This window comes from Manis javanica, chromosome 7 (assembly GCF_040802235.1).
Source record: "Manis javanica isolate MJ-LG chromosome 7, MJ_LKY, whole genome shotgun sequence".
Classification (NCBI taxonomy): Eukaryota; Metazoa; Chordata; class Mammalia; order Pholidota; family Manidae; genus Manis; species Manis javanica.
The window spans coordinates 122826950-122848843 of record NC_133162.1 but is presented as its reverse complement, the minus strand read 5'-3'; the positions used below and the strand labels follow the sequence as shown (position 1 = coordinate 122848843).

The window sequence follows — 21894 nt, the reverse complement described above, 5'->3', positions numbered from 1 at the left end:
TAATATCACTGCTATGAAGACCTAAGGTATTCACAGAAATTTCCAAGCCTTATTATTGACATACACTATAATATCTCTATTTATGTTACTTAGGTTCAATGTTGTAAAAATCATGGCACTTTCATTGACATATATGTAAGCCTACATTTGTAGAAACATACTTTTACAGATCACTTTGGCAAAAGTGGAATATTCTAGAAGTATATAGTTATTCATAAAATATAGTTTAAAATAATTTAAAGCACACAGAAATTTTGACTCATGAAATAAATGCAAATAAATCTGTAATGTGAATATATTCAAGTACTTTTCATCAAAGCACTGTTATTGCAGAATAAGTCATCTGAAGATAAGCAAATGTCATTTTTCTTTAAATAAGTACTGAAATCAGTAATTCAGTCATGTTTTTGTAAATTTAATTTTAAATGATTTTAAACTAAATTAAACAAAACCATCAACTGATTTATGCGTCGTATTTTATGAGCAGCAAACCTCGATTCCACAATTGTATTATGCATCATTCATCTCTATTTTATTTGTTGTTGATATCAAGACCACTGTTCACTTTGATTCTCAAAGAGCCATTTGCACAGTGTGTTTTCTCCCTCCCATTTTGCTTTCTCTCTTTTTAATTTGACTTCCCAATAATTTGTCAATTTTCATGCCCATTTAAACAAATGAGGTTTGGGGTTCAGTGTTCCCTTCCTGAGATACAGATTGGCTTGAAACAGGTAAAGAATTTATCCCTTTGTAGAAGAGTAGGGAATACTTCCAAATTCATTCTATGAGGACAGAATCACTCTAATACCAAAACCAGGCAAAGACAACATGAAAAAAAGAAAATGATAGACCAATATCCCTGATGAACATAGATGTTAAAATACTCCATAAAATATTAGCAAACTGAATTCAAAAATAAATCAAAAAGATCATCGATCATGATCAAGTGGGATTTATTCCAGGGATGCATCAACACCATACACCACATCAACAAAAAGGACAAAAATCATGTGATTATCTCAATAGATGCTGAAAAAGCATTTGACAAAATTCAACAATTCATGATAAAAAATCTCAACAAATGGATATAGAGGGCTAGTATATCAACATAATAAAGGTCACATATGAAAAAGTCACAGCCAACATCATACTTAACAGCAAAAAGCTGAAAGATTTTCCTCTAAGATTGGGAACAAGGATGCCCACTCTCCAACTTTTGTTTAACATAGTACTGGAGGTCCTAGCCATGGCAATCAGACACAAAGAAATAAAAGGCATCCAGATTGGTAAGGAAGAAGTTAAACTGTCACTGTTTGCAGGTGACATGATATTGTACATAAAATACCCTAAAGAATCCACCCTAAAACTACTAGAACTAATAACCAAATTCAGCAAATTTGCAGAATAAAAAATTGATATATAGCAATCTGTTGCATTCCTATATACTAATGATGAGCTAGCAGAAAGAGAAACCAGGAAAAAACTTCATTTACAATTGCATCAAAAAGAATAAAATACCTAGGATTAAACCTAACCAAGGAGGTGAAAGACATAAACCCTGAAAACTGCAAGACACTCATGAGAGAACTCAAGGAGACACCAATAAATGGAAATCTATCCCATGCTCATGGATCAGAATAATTAATATTGTTAAAATGGCCATCCTGACTAAAGCAATCTACAAATTCAATGAAATCCCTATCAAAATACCAACATCATTCTTCAATGAACTAGAACAAATAGTTCTAAAATTCACATGGAACCACAAAAGACACTGAATAGACAAAGCAATCCTGAGAAGGAAGGATAAAGCTGGGGGGATTACACTCCCCTACTTCAAGCTCTACTACAAAGTCACAGTAACCAAAACAATTTGGTACTGGCACAAGAACAGACTCATAGATCAATGGAACAGAATACAGAGCCCAGATATAAACCCACACATATGTAGTCAATTAATATATGATAAAGGAGGCATAGATATACAAGGGGGAAATGACCTCTTCAACAACTGGTGTTGCAAAACTGGACAGCTACATGTAAGAGAAGGAAACTGGATTACTGTCTAACTCCATACACAAAAGTAAACTTGAAATGGATCAAAGACCTGAATGTAAGTCATGAAACCATAAAATTATTAGAAGAAAACATAGGTAAAAATCTTTTTAATATAAACATGGGCAACTTTTTCATGAACATATTTCCTTGGGCAAGGGAAGCAAAAGCAAAAATGAACAAATTGGACTATATGAAACCAAAAAGCTTCTGTACAGCAAAGGACACCATCAGTAGAACAAAAATGCATCCAACAGTATGGGAGAATATATTTGTAAATGACATATCTGACAAGGGGTTAACATCTAAAATACATAAGAACTCACATGCCTCAACACCCAAAAGGCAAATAACCTGATTAAAAAATGGGTGGAGGATATGAAGAGACAATTCTCCAAAGAAGAAATTCAGATGGCCAACAGGCACATGAAAAGATGCTCTGTATTGCTAATTATCAGGGAAATGCAAATTAAAACCACAATGATTTATCACCTCACATCAGTTACAATGGCCAACATTGAAAAGATAAGGAACAACAAATGTTGGTGAAGATGTGGAGAAAAGGGAACCCTCCTACATTTTTGGTGGGAATGTAAATTAATTTAACCATTGTGGAAAGCAATATGGAGGTTCCTCAAAAAACTAAAAATAGAAATATCTTTTGACCAAGGAATTCCACTTCTAGGAATTTACCCAAAGAAAACAAGATCCCTGATTGAAAAAGAGATATGCACCCCTGTTTATTGTAGCACTATGTACAATAGCCAAGAAATGGAAGCAACCTAAGTGTCCATCAGTAGATGAATGGATAAAGAATATGTGGTACATATACACAATGGAATATTATTCAGTCATAAGATGAAAACAAATCCTACCATTGGCCAACAATACAGATGGAGCTAGAGGGTATTATGCTCAGTAAAATAAGCCAGGCAGAGAAAGACAAATACCAAATGATATCACTCATTTGAAGAGTATAACAACAAAGTAAAACTGAAGGAACAAAACAGCAGCAGACTCACAGACTCAAAGACAGAGCTAGCATTTACCAAAGGGAAGGGGTTGGGAAGGGTGGGCGGGGAGAGGGCAAGAAGGGGATTAAGGGGCATTATAATTAGCACACATAGGTAGGTCACAGGGAAGGCAGTAATGACTCCATAGCATCTCACTATGCTGATCGATAGTGACTGAAATGGGATGTGGGGGGAACTGGATAACATGGGTGAATGTTGAAACCACAATGTTGCTCATGTGAAACCTTTATAAGATTCTATATAAATGATACCTTAATTTTAAAAAATAGAATATATCCTTTTACTGTGAATTTCCATTTTTATTTCATGGTAGCAAGAAATGTGTCTAATACAAGCAACAATTTTGGAAATATTTTGGGATTTTCTCCATGACTTGATATCTGTTTAATGTTTGCAAATATCTTATAAATCTATAAAGATATTATCAGTAGGTGCAGCAGCCATTTTACAATATATCTAGTAATACTGCATTCACTAATCATTGTGAATAACAGCCTCTACATCCCACTTACATTTTGCTGCTGTTGTTTGATATATTACTTTTGACAAAAATACGGTGTCATTGTAGATTTGTCAAATTGCTCTTACATTTCTATAATTATTTTATTTTGTATGTTTTTAAATCTCTTCTACTTATTATGAAACAGTTTCAGCACTCTTCTGATAGACTGTACCTTCTAACAATTGTGTTTCCATTTAATGCATTAGCTTCTAAATTATATAGTACTTGATTTTTTAAAAATCATTGGGTTGCTTTTGTCTGCTATATCTTTTCCTATCCATTTCCTGTACTATCTTCATCTCCCTGGCTTTTCTTTGTAATTTTAAGTATCACAGAGGTGAATTTTGTAAACTAATCTTGGGAGTTTCTTTCAAGCACGACGTCTGATTGATCAGTGGGAAGTCCTGAAGCTTTGGTGGGCTTTGTCTTGTTCTTCTCTCAGTCCACATTAGCATCATCTTTCCCCCAGCCTCACAGGAGGATTCTCACTTAACCTAAACAACTGTTATCCCAGGAACTGAGGTTACAAACACTGAAGCCAGTAGCAGGTCAGAGAGAGGGGCCCAAATGGACCACCTCTTTTGCAGACTGTCTTCAAGTATGCCTGCATATCACCTCCAAGGGGGACACATTTTTTTTGTGAGTATAACAGTAAGCAATGCCTCCCTGTTCTGAAGTAAATTTCAGCTCCAAATTTTGTGTTTTAAATTTCTCAGTTCTGATTTATCCTATACTCCATTTCAATTGTTTAATGTGTTTTAGAAATTCATCAGAATGTCTTATTTACTTATTGTGTCCTTTCCCAGGTCTCTGAATGACTCATTTCTTTGTACCTACATTTTTCTGTCATTTCAATGAAATCTGGGAAAGGAAGGGAGCTACCCTCCTATGTTTAATCTGTCATCTTGAATCTCAATAGTCTAAGTTCTGTTTTTAGCATGATTTTCTACATTGACATTGGAAAATTTTTTGCTCACATTTTTATGTAATTCTACCTACTTCAATAAGATCTGAAGGAAGAAATGGCCAGCAATAGAATGATTCAATTCTAACAATTTTTAACATGCTCAATTCCTTGTTATCCATTTAAAGACCCAAAAAAAAAGCCCAAGGGGGAACAAATTTTCACCAAAACATAATATTGGTAAATGATATAGAAAAGCTCAGCAAAATATGTTTTTATTGCTCTATAGAGTAGTTTGAATTAAACTCAGGCAAACATGTCACTAAAAGAGGTTTATGAAGTATCCTGGAGAGAATCAAACAGTACAACATACTGGTTACCAGCACCTGGCCTGGAGTCAGAAAGCAAGGCCTCCTATCCCGGTTGCACCTTGAGCTTTGGCAAAGCTACTTAACCTCTCTGACAATCAGTTTCACTATCTATAAAATGTGTAAACAGTGTCTGTCTACCTCATAAACTGATGAAAGGTTTAAATAATATATGAAAACAATTAAAATGAGGACCAGTACATACTAACTGCTCAATAAATATTTCCTAAGATTATTAAAAGTTGTGTTTTCCAGAAAGGATGGATTTAGTACTGCCCAGAGACAGACTATGTAACCTCCCAACATTATTTCCAGTTACAGGATTCTCTGGAAAGCTATGTTGCAGTGAGTAAAATAATTTAGCTCTTTGATACCCAGTACAAAAGCTCAAGAAAAATGACTGAAGTGCTTTGTCTTGGTCTTATTTGGAATTTGTATTATTTTCTGTCTTGCAGAAGGCAGAGCCAGAACGGGTTGATTCCACCAATACATATTTTTTTGTTTTCGATGTCTTATCATGTGTCACAGTAAAATAATTTTACACCAGTTTTATATGAGACGCTCGTCATTTTTTGGTTACATAAAACCTTCACCCCAAAAATACAGGAGAAAGATTTAAAAGAGTCAGTGCTAAAGCAGTCTCTTTAAAAGCAAAAACCCACCATCTGCAGCAGGAGGACTTCAGAAAACCCAGGGGAGTCTTCTCCAACTGTCAACACAAGGAAACGGGCCAAGGGGACAGCTGCTAAAATGGGAAAGTCTCATCTAGGGCGTGACATCAGACTTTTATAATTTTTCCCTAAAAAACCATCAGTCATCACAACGGCAACAAAGTATTAAAGAGAAAACAAAAGCAACCTCCTTAATGAGAATGGCTTCCATTAAATACTTACAAAGCTACAATTCTATTAAGGAAAATTAGCATACTCAGTTGTGGGATGGGAGGTAAAATCTGTATTGAGCTAGTTTCCAAGAGACCAGGAGGTACTTTTTTAATCATTGGCAACAACAGGGAACATATGATCAATCAGGAAAATAATAACAGAGCCCATTACTAAAAATAGTTTCCAATGATAGTGCAGAGTTGGAAGAAAAAAAAAAGTAAGGAAATTTCTCCTGCTATTTTAACAGTACACTGACAAAAATCTGATAATGAAAATTGATAAATCAAAGATAGCTTTCAGCATTAAAAATGGAAAAATCTATAATTAATACCATTACACAGGTAATTTATGGCCCAGAAACTCAGATATCCTTTAATGACATGTATTTCATGCTCATTCAAGAACTGTTGAATTTGGATTTTTACTCCCATTAGATTTCACTTCTACCAGAGAATAAATCTGGCTTTCAAGACATCAGCGTCTTCAGCGGTGTTAAAACCAGGCTGAATCTGAAAGTGCACTTGTGGACCATGGTTTTCGTTACTAAGGAAAAGGTTGCAAAGGCGAAGAGTGCAGGTAAACATGAATGAGTGAAGCGGAGTGAGGCCAAGTGTGTGAGGACCGAGGGACGCTGGAGAGAGGGCACCCCAGGTTCAGGGGACGAATGCCACTCTGCTTCCCACTAGAAAGGAAGCCTGGTACTTCAGATGTCATTTTCAAGAGAAATTGTAAAAAATTCATACTTCTATTTGAATCCCCAAGTTATGTAAGTGTTGATATAAAAAAGGAAAAAGAAAAAATATCAAGCATTATTTGAAAACTATGGATGCCATAATTTTTAATAAGCTAAATCCAATACACAGGTTTCCAGATGGTAATCTCAGGTCGGTCTCCATTATCATTAGACCTCATAAGGATTTTTTTTTTTTTGCTTTTCTTGGAAATTGTGATGATTTAACTAATTACACCAAAAAAAAAAGTATGACTTTCATATGAAGATACAGCCCATAAATTGCAAATCCTGTTGTTTTTGTATGTAAGAGCCCAAACTGGCTAAGCTTTATTCAGCACCCCAATATTAGATGTGATACTAGATTTCTCAAGAAATGAAAAGGAGAATGAGAGAAATCTAACAGTCATTTACTTTATTTTCTAAAAGGTAAGAGAACAATATAAATTTCTATTTGTGTTTAAGTGACAAGAAGAACAAATGTAACCCAGTCTGGTGATCGGCTTATTCATTGTTTCAGAGGAAAATTAAATTATTAATAAGGACAGTGTTTCAGTGAGATATGAGCCACTAAAGACAGTTCTCTTCTAAAGGACCCTCAAATAAACATACCCTGTTTCCTCCTTTTTAGTATATGAGTAAAAACAAGCACCACCAATAAACATTCTCCAAAAAGAAAAATGAATGAAAAGAGCACCATAGGCATTTTAACAACTTACTTCATTCCAGGAAACCCTTACTGTCAACTTTAATTTCATTTTCTTCTTAAGGCAAGTTGGTGAGGAGATTTTCTTCCCATCAGCCAGCCATCTCCATTTCTACACCTCACTGCTTCTCATTTACAGAGAAAAAACCCATGTATGTGCCCATATGACACACAGCTATAACAGTCCATTGCTGAACACAAATGAAAATACTGAATTATTTCCCAAATATCAAAACAAAGGCAGAAGGACCATATTTGTCAAAGCATGTAGAGCACATTATATTTTGAAGTGTTAGCCTGAGTACTCTTCTGTAAGTTTTTTACACAATGCCCCATGAGTTATGAGGTTTTCCACTCTGACTGGTATGAACAAGAACGCACCAAGGCCTTGTGTGATTTCCAGCTGCTCTTCCCTCTAATCTTTCTGGGTAGTTTATTGCCTAGCAGTAGGGAGTGTCCTCATGCACCTGAGCTGAAGATTGCAGGCTTCCACAGATCCCCAAAATTCTCTGTGCAGCTCTCTGCTCTTAGGTATTTTTCCCCATGAAGAAAAGCCCCTTTGACCTGTCTGGGCCCTCAGCAATTCCCCTCACCTTCGAGAAACCTCTAGACTCCACCTCGTTGGCCCCTCCCTGAACCATAGTCTAGCAACCATGTGGCAAGAAGGTGGCGCAGTCATGGGGCTCACTCATTTGTTTCTTGTCTTTTGGGTTCATTGCCCTTCCTTCTCTCACATCCAATGTCCTGAAAATCAGCCAGGCAGAGAATGACTGGAATGTTTGTGTTTAATATAGTTCGTTCTTTATGTTTCAGGTGGAAGAGGATACCTTGTCCCAGTTACTCCATCTTGGCTTGCATGAAGTTTTGTGCATTTTTTTTTCCTTTCATATATACAATTTTAAGATTAAGAGTATGTTCATTACTCCCCACACTCATTACTCTTGACACTTTCTATTGCTTTATTAAATATATACATTGTAAACCCTCAGGCTTAGCAAGTGGTACTACAGTAAGTTAAATCAGGATGGCCACAAGAAGAATCCATTGTTACATCTTTTGTTTTGTTTTTTCAGCTTTTTACTTAGGACCAGTGATCCCATATGGGGTAAATGACAGAATTTCCAGAACTTCCCCCCAGCCTTAGTCCATTTACATATCAGTAGGTGTTTACCATTGTAGAGCCTCTGATAAATCTGGGGCAAGAAAAGAGCCATTCTCTCCTCCCCTCTGTTCCTGGTACACCATTAGTCTGGTGTTTGCCAGTCACCAAGGACCTACCCCTGGAGTTCCATCCGGAAGGGGCAGAGAGGGAAGAGTGTGTGCCCCATGGCTGAAGGGCACAGATGGACAAAAGCCTAGCTAGAGATCCTGAGCAAACTGTAAGAAATAAAAGCCTTTCTCTCAACCTGCCCATTTCCTTGAATCACTTTGGTTTCATCGGGTTCACAGGGGGGACTTGCCCTGGGCCAGGAACGCCCTTCTCCCTGGAGCTGCACCCTGTCACTTTCTCCTGCTCTAAAGGCAAGATACCATGGCAAGAAAGTAAGACACAGCTTACGGCTTTGAGTGTCTCTTAGTTTTGGAACAGGATCAGGTTCTAGACACTAAAATGACCTCTGAGAGCTGCAATAATTAAGTTTGTGGTTTACTACACAACACAATGTATGATCATTTGAAGAAAACTATATAGGTCATAGCAATGTGAGAAAGAGGAAAGAGACCAGAAACAGATACTTAAAGAATGATTCAGAAGACACTGCAAATTTCCAAAAAGCCACAGCACTGTGCCCTCTGCCCTAGGACATCAATGGAGACACAGCAGCCTTTTTCTAGCAGTCAGGAATTAAAACTTAAAATTCAAAATTGAACTTTTTACAGATTTTATTGTACCAAATTAGAAGGATAGAGCTAAAATTGCTTAAGCCAAGCCATAATATTTTTCTGTTTTCAAGGCTTATCACTCATAATAAAAATTTCTCAGTTCTCTTTGGCTTCCCTTCAAAGATATTATGGGAGGAAAAGTAAAAGATATACAAACAAATGACTTTTCCAGCAATTTTGACTATTCTGAAGGAAATAAATATTAAAATGGCAATCCATTATAACATATAAAGGAAAGACTAAATTTTCAGAACTGGCAATGTGTGTCTATATACGCCTAGTTTCACTTCTAAATTGGACTTCTTAATATTCAAAAACATTTTGTACTAACATCGATAATCAGACAAGCCTAATTAACTAAATCCAGATGAAAACAAATTAAGGCAGAGTCTGACTAAATGTTTCGAGGGTTTTCCTTCATATTTGGGGAAAGGCTGCCACAAAATTAAACCTCTTCTTATGCTGTAAGGTTTATTATCTTGCAGTCTCAGGTGGTTTGTGTTAAGAGGAACACAGATGAAGATATTCATCCCCATGGCCTGGAAACAGATCCACCACTGGGTTCAAATTCTAGCAAGCTGAAGTCATCACTATTACTTGACAGAACATAAATGGAACTTGTTGATTAAGCAACCTGAACTTGGTGTGGACAGAATAAAAAAGGCTTCTTTTTTCTCTGCTTTCTGCCTTTCAATTAACTCTGCCATATCTTGATTCTTCAATGAATGACATCTCAACCTTCAGGTTGCTTTCAGGTATGGTACAGTCCCTTTACTGATCATTAAAATTCACTTTTACTACTAAATGGTTCAGTGTTGTCTATAATGACACTTCAATCTCAAATTAATTTCTTATTTTATTCCACATCAGTAAGGGGCACTTAGTCGGATACTTCACTCTCTCCATCTCCTCCCTCACCGTATTTCCACCTGATGGTTCTGCAAAATTGGCGAGGGCAGCGGGAGTAGGGATTAGAGGTAGAGGAATGAGACACTGGTGCCACCCTGGTGCGATCTTGTTCAACACAAGCTGGTTGCCTTGCTCATCATTCGTGTGTGTGTTTGTGTATTTTTAGGAACCTCATGATTTCTTATAACTGGTATTTTAGTAATTTACTTTCTTTAAGGGGGGAGGAGTTATAGTAACTTTTTCCTCCCATCCAGACCATAGGGAATCCTACCAGATTTTCTTAATGTTAGGGTGTCTGCCCCTCCAGAAGGCAGCCCTCTGAGATGGGATGCCCCTCAGGATAGATGGGCTCCACATACTGCCTCTGGTATGCAGTTAGCTTATGGCAAACTAAGGCATCCTTGCCATGCGAAATGCTAGATGCAGCAGCCACTTTCAGTCCCACAGAATTCTGTCATCTCAAACATCTCCAGTAAATTTGCATGAACTTCCATTAATTCAGCAAAGGGGAAGCAAATGACAGTTTATATTTGAGGTGTATTTGTCATAAAGACAAGGCCTGTTCAAAACTTCTGAAATGGCCTTAGGAATGTATCCATATGGTTAAATAATTTGTAAAATTTCCAAAGTAATCTAAAGAGTAATATCATTAAACCCCATATTAACAGCGGAAGCTTCAGACCCACAAAACTTAGATCTTCTCCTGGCATTCTGCATATTCATTTATGATCATAAAACTTCAAGGAGGTCAAACACAACTCAACTTCTCACGGGAAGTCACACTAGGATTTCTCCTTCTCACTCTTTCCTGGGATAGGGATGGAGAAATGCTCCAGGACAATAAACTTCCCAGTAAGCCAACACATCCTAAGAAATTTCAAAAATACTCTTCCAACTGGAAGTTGGCAATGGAGGCTTATAGTCAGTGAATCAGTTTTAACTTTTTGAAAGTCTGTATGAATGTGTGTAGCACCTCCTTATGATATGAGGCACTTAGTAATTATCACTTAGTAATTTCACTTAGCATCACTTAGTAAAAATCACTCAGAAGTATCACTTAGTAATTCCAACTTGGAGCTTCAGCCTTAAAATGCAAGGCAATAAGGAAATTTCATGTAATTCCCTCTTATACAAACATTCACCTGAGACAGTGCCATCCAAAAGACAGCCTCAACTTGAAATACAGATGATGAAAATATTCATTAGGAAAAATTTCTTTCATATGCACTTTTTATTTTCCTGGGAGAAATATTTTTTCTCTTTAAGGAAAACAGAAACAAAGATGATCATTCACTGAAATGTTTTTTATTTCTCAATGAAGAGCAAATCGTGGGAGGTTAGTTTTGCAGAAGGTAAGAATCTATGCTTTTTAAATTTAAACTTATATTTAAGACAGTAAGAAGAAAATCACTTGAGAATTAGGTGTAAGGGTAGATAGCCAATTCAGTAACAGCTATAATAACTAAAAAATGTTTATTTTTGTAATTTTTTTAAAAAGTAAAATGAGAGTTACTAGAGATAGAATCTATTTTGATGTTCAACATGGGTCCCAATCATATGTAAACTGACTGGTTTAATCTCCACCTTTGTGTAAAGGAAAGTAGATTTTGAAAACTAAAAATGTATACATATCAATGGGTTAAACCAAGTAGCAATACTGAAGTTTTTATTTGTGTGCTTTTTTCCGTGCTGCACTGGGCAGCGTTGGTCTCTCTTTCCTAAAAATACACTGAACATATGATTTATTTTCCAATTTTAAAATAAATCACTGATAAAAGCTAAATGTGTTTTTGTACTTTCCGTCCTTGATTAATCGCTAGTACTTTCAAGTGATCTGTAAATAATACATGCTTTTGAATGATATCTTGTTAGATTGTTTTTAGCAGGCCCAGACTACACACTGAATTTTGATGCACAGTTAGTGAGACAATGCAAAGAAGGCAGAAATGCACAGTTAATGGGCTCCCTGGTATACCAGCCGGGCCCTCTGCCCAGGAAGAACTTCAAACCAAGTAGTGATACGAAGGAAAGAAATGATTAAAGCCACAAATCTTTTGAATCCTGTTCCAAAATATGACCTTAGGATGTTTTTATGTTTCTGAAGAATCCACTGAAGTTCACAATTGTCTTTCATTTATCTAAGCACCAGTGGGTAAGAAAAGTAGGAACTGTCATGAACAAAAGGAAGTGAGAGTTGAGAAAGAGAAAAATCCATAAATGTTATGTTAATTAGGAAACAATGACAACATCCAGAGGAACAAAACAGTCCTGGGATACCTGGGACATTCAGAAATTTAAAATGCAAAACCATGCAGGATCAGACAGGGTGTAAAAGCCACTTCTCACCAAGCTGTCCATCTATAGAGAGTTTGATAATGGCAGAAAAATGAGAAAATTATACTACTAGCACTTTCTAACCTATTAGGTATGTTGGCTTATCTCACAAGGTTTAAAGTGTTGGCAAGTTACTTTCAGATTGTTTCCTTATCTACAAATATCAGAAAATAATGCCTAACGCACAGGGAAGGTGTGAGTAAACAAACTGTGTATTTAACATGTTTAGCTTTTTTCCTGGCGCGTTATAAGCAATACATTGTGATCATACTAGTATTACAGGTTAGTAGAGCATTATGATGACTTATTACCACACCCATTCACTAAAATGCATTTAGCATTTTTATCTTGACAACCTCACTTAGTAAGAAAAAAAAAATGTTTCCCTGAAAATGCATGGGCTGACCCAGAAATTCCCTGCACTAAAAAGTATCAAATTGTTTCATTCGAAAAAGTTCTAAAAGACAAAAACTCCTTTTTTTCCCCAGAACAAGACCTGCCCACCTATCACCTATCTGAAAAGGTAATTTGATATAACTACAGCAGACAGTAATACATAAATCTGATTATTAACTTTTTAAAAAATATTTCACACACTGTTCTATTAGTTTTGGATGTACATCCTAGTGATTTGATATTTTTATCCATTAGGAAATGAACTCCATGCAGTTATTTAATTTTATAAACAGAAAGTGTTAGTTACCCGTGTTAAAAAGATACCCAAAGACGTTATCTGGCTTAGTCAGAACACAAATTTGTATATAATACATGTGTTTTAGAGAAAAGATTTTCCTTGAATTAACTAGGTAAATTCTCTTATTTACAGGTAAACTGGCATAGGTACTCAGGCCAAAAGTACAAAGATAAGCAACAGAAGTTAATAATTTTAAACATAATTTTGCCATACACATTTGAATTGTCAAAACTGTTGAGAAATTTGCTAATCTCAAACGAGCTCTCTGAATAGCTTCATGATCTGAAAAAGGTGTCCCTTATTTTGTATTCTTTGTAGAAGGGCACAGAATTTTACCCAAATCACACTATTCTGTATCACTCCTTCAAGCCTTTGCTCTTGGTGCTGAGTAAAATTCTATTCACCTTTCAAAATCCTAGTGATGAGACACTTCATCTAAATAGGCTGCCTGGACCTCAAACTCTCAGGAACATTTAATCATGCCTCTTTCTAAAGGGCGCTTCTTTGTTCCATGCATTTCTATTATTACATGAATCACACCTAAGAGTTCAAATGAGCTACACACTTTTCTCTTATTTGAAAAAAATGCTAAATTACTTTTTCAATGTGATTTTAAGTTTGAATAGGCTCAGTGCACCACACCTCAAGGAGGGAATAATTGGAGCTTAGTGGAGGGTGTGATTTAATAATATATTATGGATAAAGAACCATCGACCAGAAGTACATCTTTAATTTGTGATGAGATTCAAATTAGAATATTTTTAGGGGGAAAATTCTTTGTATGAATGCACAAATAAGGATTAAAAAATGGATATTTCCAAAATATTTTATATGGGCTTTGCCATTGACAGTGGCAAAATTAATGAGACAACAAAAAATAGTTGATGTTACTTTTCATTCCCTATACCTTAGCCTTTACTTCATATTAAAAACAATGTAGAGAAACATCAAATCACTAAACTTAATAATTTTAATACTTTCAATTACTAATCTTTCCTACTTTACATTAGCTTTACAAGAGAAATATAAAACTCTTGCATTTGATTATTTGCATTTTAAAATTAAATAGGATAAATTTCATTTAAAATTTTATTTAAAACCAATACTTTTCATTATATCGTTTATTAACTTTAAAAACTTGAGTAAGCAAGGATTTCCTTCCTCTGAGACTAACCATTCCCCATACCACCGTACTTCCTAAAAAGTAAAACACAAAAAACAAAACAAAACAAAAAACAGTTATTTAATTCAAAAAATTATATACAGCTAAAAATACTCAATTCCTAAAACTCTTCCAGTTGGGGCAAGGGAGTTGGAGGAGGTTCTGACCAATGCAATAAAAAGAATTTCCTAAAAATGTCTCTTCCTGATGGCTGGTTAGCCAGAGACGGGTAAGATTCCTCAAGGGAGGAACAACCTAAGACAGGCACAGTCGCAGGGGGGCCGTCAGGTGAGAAATTGGGGATCAACAGAGGTGAGGCTCAGAACCTCACCCCCCCTGCTTTGAGAGAAATCTCCTGCATCCGTGGCTGTTTTGTTGCCCTTGTCTAGCCTGGATTAATACTTAGTCCATAGGCACACACCTGATCATCTACATTTGCCCTCTTACAGCACTAAACTATGTCTTCTACCTTTATCTTGCATCTACCTACCACTTCAGCATTTTATTAAAAATAAAAAAAATAATAATAATAAAGGGAGAAATGTGGGATCCACATATAAATCAAGTATAAAAATCAAACGAATATTCATATTTGACCTGATTGTTTGTAGTTCATAATGCGTCATCAGAACCGAAAGTTTCTGTGATATGACTGCCCTTGCACTGTTCACCATGTAAGAACTTATTCACTATGTAAGAATTTGTTCACCATGTAAGAACTTGTTCGTTGTGCTTCAGAAGATTGGAGACTGACGAGAATTAGGCTTGAGATGGATTAATGATTGTACATTGAGCATTGACCCCCCCCTATACAGAATTTTATTGTTGTTAACAACCATTTGATCAATAAATATGAGAGATGCCCTCTCAAAAAAAAAAAAAAGTCTCTTCCTGAATACAACATTAAAGCCTCTCTAAGAGACAGTTTCACTGGCCTTTCCTCTCGCCCTTTTTTTCTGCTTGTAAGTCTGAAATGATGCTTAAAGGTGCAGCAAAATTTACCTATGCCCTTGATAACATCTTTGAGCAGCTAGACCAGCCTCACTACCGCTTCTGAACATCTTGTTACAGGTGAAAAACACAGTTCTAGCTGTTGAAGGCACTCTTTGTTAGATTTTCACTATTTGCCACCAAATGCATGTCTAATTCATACAATATTATTTAGGAGAAAGCATACCATAATATAAATCAAGCTTTCTGACTTAAAGTTATTCCAATGTAAAATTATTTCATTGCAGTTTGCTTTGTAATAAAACACTAGTTATTCTTATTCATGCTGTTTTTAAAAACTGATTTACATAGTCTGTATTGCTTTCCATATGAAGTATGTTAGTTTCCAGTCCTTGCTTCTCACTGATGAGAAGTCACAATAATTAATGTTTTTGTCAGTCATCTAGGCCAATATCATGTTTTACCAGTGATGGTTTATAAAATGATTAAGCTACTAAAAGCGCTTTCAAAAATATAGCATAACAGAATGAAGAAAATGCCTTAGTCAGTTAGCAGTTAAGCATACAGATAGTGATAAAATAAGATCTTAGAGATATATTCTGAACATTGAATACTATATTCAGGCTGATGTACCAATTCAAAAGAAACTTAATTGAATGACCTGGGTAAGTGACTTTACTCAGTTAAGGGAAAGCCACTCGCTCTTGTTAGCACTTTATGGCATTTTATAGCATTTAAAATTAAAGGATAGGTGAAATTCTGTGTATGGCTGTCAAAGGCAATTGTAAAAATTATAAATGTTGGATGTAATCCCTCCAAACTGACATAAATACAACTTTCAGTTCATTCTAGTCATATTAAACCTGCATTTGTCAATACTTCATTTCTGGTACTCATTAATAAAATTTCATTGTGATTTCAACATCAAGGCCCATCTGTGGCCAACAGTTGTAGCGAACTAGTCAAAGGAAGTTGGTATATATTGCATATATTAATACATTATTGTGTTCAAAACTTAGTTCAACTAAGGGTTCTGTATTATTATACTCTGTATTATAATTCTGATGATAGCAATACCAATTAGTGATTTTACTGAGTGGCCCTTAAGTACTAGATAATGTACTCACTACATTCACTGTATTTTCTTTCTTTAATACTGTTAGATTAATCCTTTCCCTACCAAAAAAAAAGAGAAAGGGATAATGTCTACCTCCATTTTACATACAAAGGTACTACAGCAAAGCAAAACTAATCAACTTGCCTAGAGTTATGCAAATATTACACGGTGGATAGACTTTAAAACCAAGCAGTCTGACTCTCAAGTCTACCTGTAATCACTGTGTGTACCACTTAGGTCAAGTTCAACAGGTTGGTCTCCTCTAATACCTGAGATATTTTTTAATCAGCAGATTGAAACATCAGCAACATGTTCTTCTACAGAGAGTCAACTCAGCAAATGCTGAGTCTTTTTACCACGGGCCACAGATCTATTCCAGATTTGTTATGCAGTGGAACCAACCACATACATTCCCAGAAAGTGAGATTAGAAAGGAAGTTTATCATACCAGAACAAAAGTTTTGAGAATATATGATCATTTAGATATTCCTCTTCCAAACTGACATCAATAAAAAGTAGGCCAGACATTTATTTGGCTACCCCAACCTCAGAGCAGAATATTTTCAAATATATAAAGACAAGCACATAGTATGGGAGAAAAACCGCAAGACTATTTCTAGAAAGAATAAATAATACCAATGGTATCAGTGGTTTTATTGGCTATAACCACACTGTCATAAAAAATAAGGTCACAATGAATAAACATTTAATTATGAAACATACATGCAAAAGGATACTAAATACTTTTGAAGTTTGATAAAACCAGAAGAATCAAAGAAACATATCTAAGAAATAATGACATAAATGAAATACTAATGTGATGAGAAATAACATGAAAACATGATTAAGTCACTTCCATTCATCAAAATCATTATATTTTACATCTTGTGGCACTTAATAATTATGGCACTTAAAAATACGAATTTCCTACTGCTTTTGCAAAAACCAGAACAAGGAATAGTATTGATATGTTATAAATAAAGAAAATGTTATTTAAGAATATTATTGGACTTGGCAATGATAACATGGCCAGCTAGGGGCTGAAGTGAATTCTAACTCAACATTCTTTCTACCACACTAGCTCGTCATGCATGTATAAGACTCTTCTAAATGCCTTTTTAAAAAGTTAATAGCATGTATAACCTCTACACTCTGTAAGTTTTAAGTATAATTAAACTCTTAATGTGAGAAACCATACAAAAAGACCCACAATATTGTATAAACCCCAAAAGGTACAGCTCTTAAATAAATACAGTTTATAGTCTTTACATAAATTAATTTTCAGGTCATTGGAAGATCAATGTAAATTACACTAAATAGCTAATCAAAATGGAAAGTTAAGAGTATTATCAAGTGCTTGTAAAATAAAGTGACACAGAAAAATTAATCATCAATTCTAAGGAAAAATACGGGAAGTAGAACTGCGAATGCTCATGTTTTTAAACAGATGGCACGGGGATTCAGAGAGTGAAAAATGGAAGACCCAGTGAGTTTGAAGATGTTGTCCCATGCAGGAAATTCCCCATTCAGTTCTACAGTGCACGGCCTATACATCATGTCTCTGAGTTCTTTCTCTGAGATTGGAACTCTAAGTGGAGAAGGTATTATTATCATTTTGTGAAAAATGAAACTTTCAGAGAAAAGGTTTCTTTCCAAAATCCAGGTAGTTGGTGGAGAATGCAAGATAAAAAAAGTAGAAAGTTGTAGAAGATAAGTCTCCAGAAGAGAATTTTGAAAAAAAAAACAAGAAAAAGGAGCAGAAAATAAACATGTACTGTCTGACTAGTGAATGATGGGCAGGAATGCCATCAAAACCAGTAACAACTTGAAAGATTTGATTTTCAAAAAACATAAGGCTGACATTATTACCAATGAAGTTATATATATAAAGAGAATTTCTGAATTTCAAAGACAATTATTTTTCATGTGGACCATTAAACAGCAGAAGAGTCTCTCAAGGGCAACATTAAGAGCCCAGATGAATCATTGAAAACTCATCAGAGTTAAATAATACTTCATGTCTCAGCTCCGCATGAAAGGTGTATATGTAAGTTAAAAATAAAAAGTATTGTTTTACGTAAGGCAAAGTGAAAAATTCCATGTCTAACATAATAGTAATGTAGAATTTACTCTCACCCATTACATCAGATTTTATTATTTTGGCCAGTTAAGATTCTTGTTTTCCTATCTGAAGTCACACTATATTGGGGCAGGGCGAAGTTAACACATCAAGGCAACAAGCCCATTCTTATGGCACATCATTGCTGGTACGATTCCAGAAAATGAAACACGTCAGGGAAGGCATTTTTCAACAGGATATCCTCTATTCTTGCTTTTGTTTGCAGAGTGAAAATCACTGCTTTGACAGGAAATATATAACAACTTACACTGATCTTTGTGACATATGAAAAGAAAATTCTTAAGCTCCAGAAAAAACTGATTTATCCATTCCCTTTCTTTCCTAAATCAGTTTGAAATGTGTTTTATTCAATAAAGGGCAGAATTTATCTATAGTCAGCATTTACTGAACTGAACTATTCTTATCACAGCACAGATATAAATAATAATAGCTGCTCTTAGTTAACCTGAAGTATGACTATCAGAAGACGCCTATCTATAGACATATTTACACACACACACACACACACACACACACACACACACACACACACACACCAGCATTTTGTAATTTGAGACACTCAAGGTATCTTGTCAATTGGTTATTGTTACTAGTAAACTAACCTCCATAAGTATAAAATTTGTCATTTTATCTTCACACAAAGCATTCATCTAACTTCTGATTTATACATCTAATATGCATCAAACTTCTGAGATCTTATATTTTCTTCACAGAGTAATAATTTTATTTCTTAAAGACAAGTCAAGCATGTAAAATGCACTATTGCTATTTGTTTTGGACACTGTTATCCACAGACCTGAAATACAAATCTGATCATAGCGCACTCCTGCTCAAAAACCTGGGGTACTTTCTTTTTTGCCTAATAAATTGAAGCTGTGGCACTCTAAACTATGCATGATCTGCTCTCAATACTTTGCTAGCCTTATATTTTAGCTTTATTCCACTTCATACATCTCATTCTGCAGTTCAAATAGGAATTTAGAAACTCTTTTGCTACATAGCACTGCATTTTTGCACCCCATGCCTGCACTGTTTCATGTGTCTTCTCTTTCATTTCAGATACCACACTGCATCAAGAACATGAAATTTTTCATACTTCAAGTCTTCAACAAGTCTTCCCCAATATCCTAGCCAAAGTGGGTACTTCTTCAAACTTCCACTAGTGACAGATCATCGCCTCTCATCTGAAATACTGCTGAAGCACCCTAAATGATTGACCAACCTCTGGTTTTGATCCATTTAATATTTTCTTCAAAGTCAGCCAGAATGACTTTTTTTTTACCCTAAAATGCAATTGGGATTATGTGATTCTCCTGCTCAAAAGCCATCTCTGGCTCCCCATCACCCATAACAGTTAATGTGCAAACACATAAATGACTTAAAAATGATACAATTACCAGCCTTTGTTCTTTCACTACCAGCTTCTTAAACTCCTTCTGTTTCCCACACTCCATATATACTCTGCTTCAAGCTATATGAATATCATTTTTGGGGATGAGGGGAAGACATGCAGAGAATGTTATCATATATGTAAAGACTTATATTTACATACAAAACAGAGTCAAAGAAACACAGGCAAGGTGCACCTTAAACATAGCAAGTTTTCTCTTTCTCTTCTGCTTTAGGTCTTCCAAATTTGTTCACTCCTCCAATAATCGTCTTGCCACCCCTTCTGGCCTGGCTAACTCCTACTCATGCTTTATAAGCCTAGGCTGTGGCCTTCACATGTCCCCCAGTAGCAGGGTGTATTTCCCAGTTCACATTACTTTCATTGCCTGTGTTTTTTAATCTCCCAACAGATTATGAGTTTTGCTGTCCGGAACCCTCAGATATTTGTATTCACCACTGTGTACCCAATGCCTGGCACGGGGGCTTAGTACATGGAGTTTGCTTAATACATAGTTATTAAAAATGTGGACATCTCAATAATCACTACTCTTACTGATCAAAGGACTTTGCAATGTTACATCCAGGTTTATTTATAAAGCATAAAATCTCTTAAAAAGCTTTCGCCTCTGCTCAGTTGGGCAACTAGCTGATCTGATCTAAAACTCAGACCCTAATAAGAGGGGGTAAATCCTTAACATGTCTTAACAAAACACAGTCTTCATCATTAAAAATGATATTAAAATAAATATGCAAGAAATACGCTTAATAAGTGAATCATTGCTGGTAATAAGAAGAATGCCAGAATAAGACTCAAAGCACAAAAACATATTCAGACCATTCCACCAACTGGTACTGAAAAGATGAGCAGGTTATCCTCACTGAACCACCCACTTCTGTAAAATGGAAGGTTTTAATTAGATTATCATTATGGTGCATTCTGTCTTTATAATTCTATCATTTCATTCACTATTGGGTGATAGCTAAATTTCAAAAATTATAAATATTTCCTTCTTTGCTTTCTCTCAGCTTTTTCTGATTCTGATAATATTATGGCTTTTAGTGTAAAATGAAGGGATAAATGTGGTTTGAAAGCTTAAAGTAGCATATGAGGTTTTACCAAGCATATCCAAGCCAGGGAAGACATCATATTAGGCAGATACACAGTAATTAAATGATCAGTTTAAATAAGATAATAATATTTCAAATGAAATCTGTACTACTGGTCTGTTAAACCCTGGAACATAGAAGGGACCCTGTAAAGGTTAGGTCCCTTCCTTTAGGAATGTTTCAGACACACTTGAAAGACAAGCAAAATCTAGCTTCTTAGACTGAATTTAAAGAATATTCAGTAACTGAATTAAAAACAAAAGATCATCAGTGTAGGGCATGGGATACACATCAAGAGTTCAAGACCAAAGTTTGTCCTCAATTTTACCAAATTGGCCTTAAAAACTGAAGACACCTGAACTTTTTCATAAAGGATTACTGTGAGACACTACCATTCAACAATTTAAAGACCATAAAATATTAAAATCTTAACTAAATGAAGAGAATAAACCATATAAGTTTAACAGAGCTTTGCATTTAATGTATAAAACCTAAAATGGAAAGTGATGAAGCATATTTGAAAAAAGGTCACTGGGAGAAATGTAGTGCAAAGCAAAACCAGAAAGAAACAGATACCACATGTACAACATTTTTGGAACCGATAAAGCTAATCTGAATAAATACACACATACAAAGAGGCTACATCATTTTCTCTCTGCATTTTCTAAGTAGTGCTGCCAAATATGGAAGGATTGGAGACATTTCTGGGGAACTGCTGAATCAGCAGCATGAGTCAGAAAGTAAACCTTTAGTACAGAAAAAAAGCACTTAAGAGGAGAGATGGAGCTCATATACAAACAGGCATGCATTCAGTTCATAGAGTCCAAACCTTCTCTAGTCAGCAAGGCACCTTCCTAAACTAACCCCTCATATATAACCCCTACATTGGAAGAAGGAAAACTTTCTTCCAAGAAGCCAGATTTTACTTGCATCTAAATGTTGAGGTACAGCAGTTGGTACTACGTGTGACTAAAGACAACTCTGAAGACTAATGGCAGAGCACATGAAATCTAAAATAGAAATAAAA

At 35.4% G+C, this 21894-nt stretch overlaps 1 protein-coding gene across 2 annotated transcripts in view; it reads right to left on the bottom strand.

Annotated features, from left to right (window-relative positions):
- KCNJ3 (potassium inwardly rectifying channel subfamily J member 3) overlaps positions 1-21894 on the bottom strand; it is a 138251-nt gene that overhangs the window by 95150 nt on the left and 21207 nt on the right. The gene's annotated exons all lie outside the window — the stretch shown is intronic.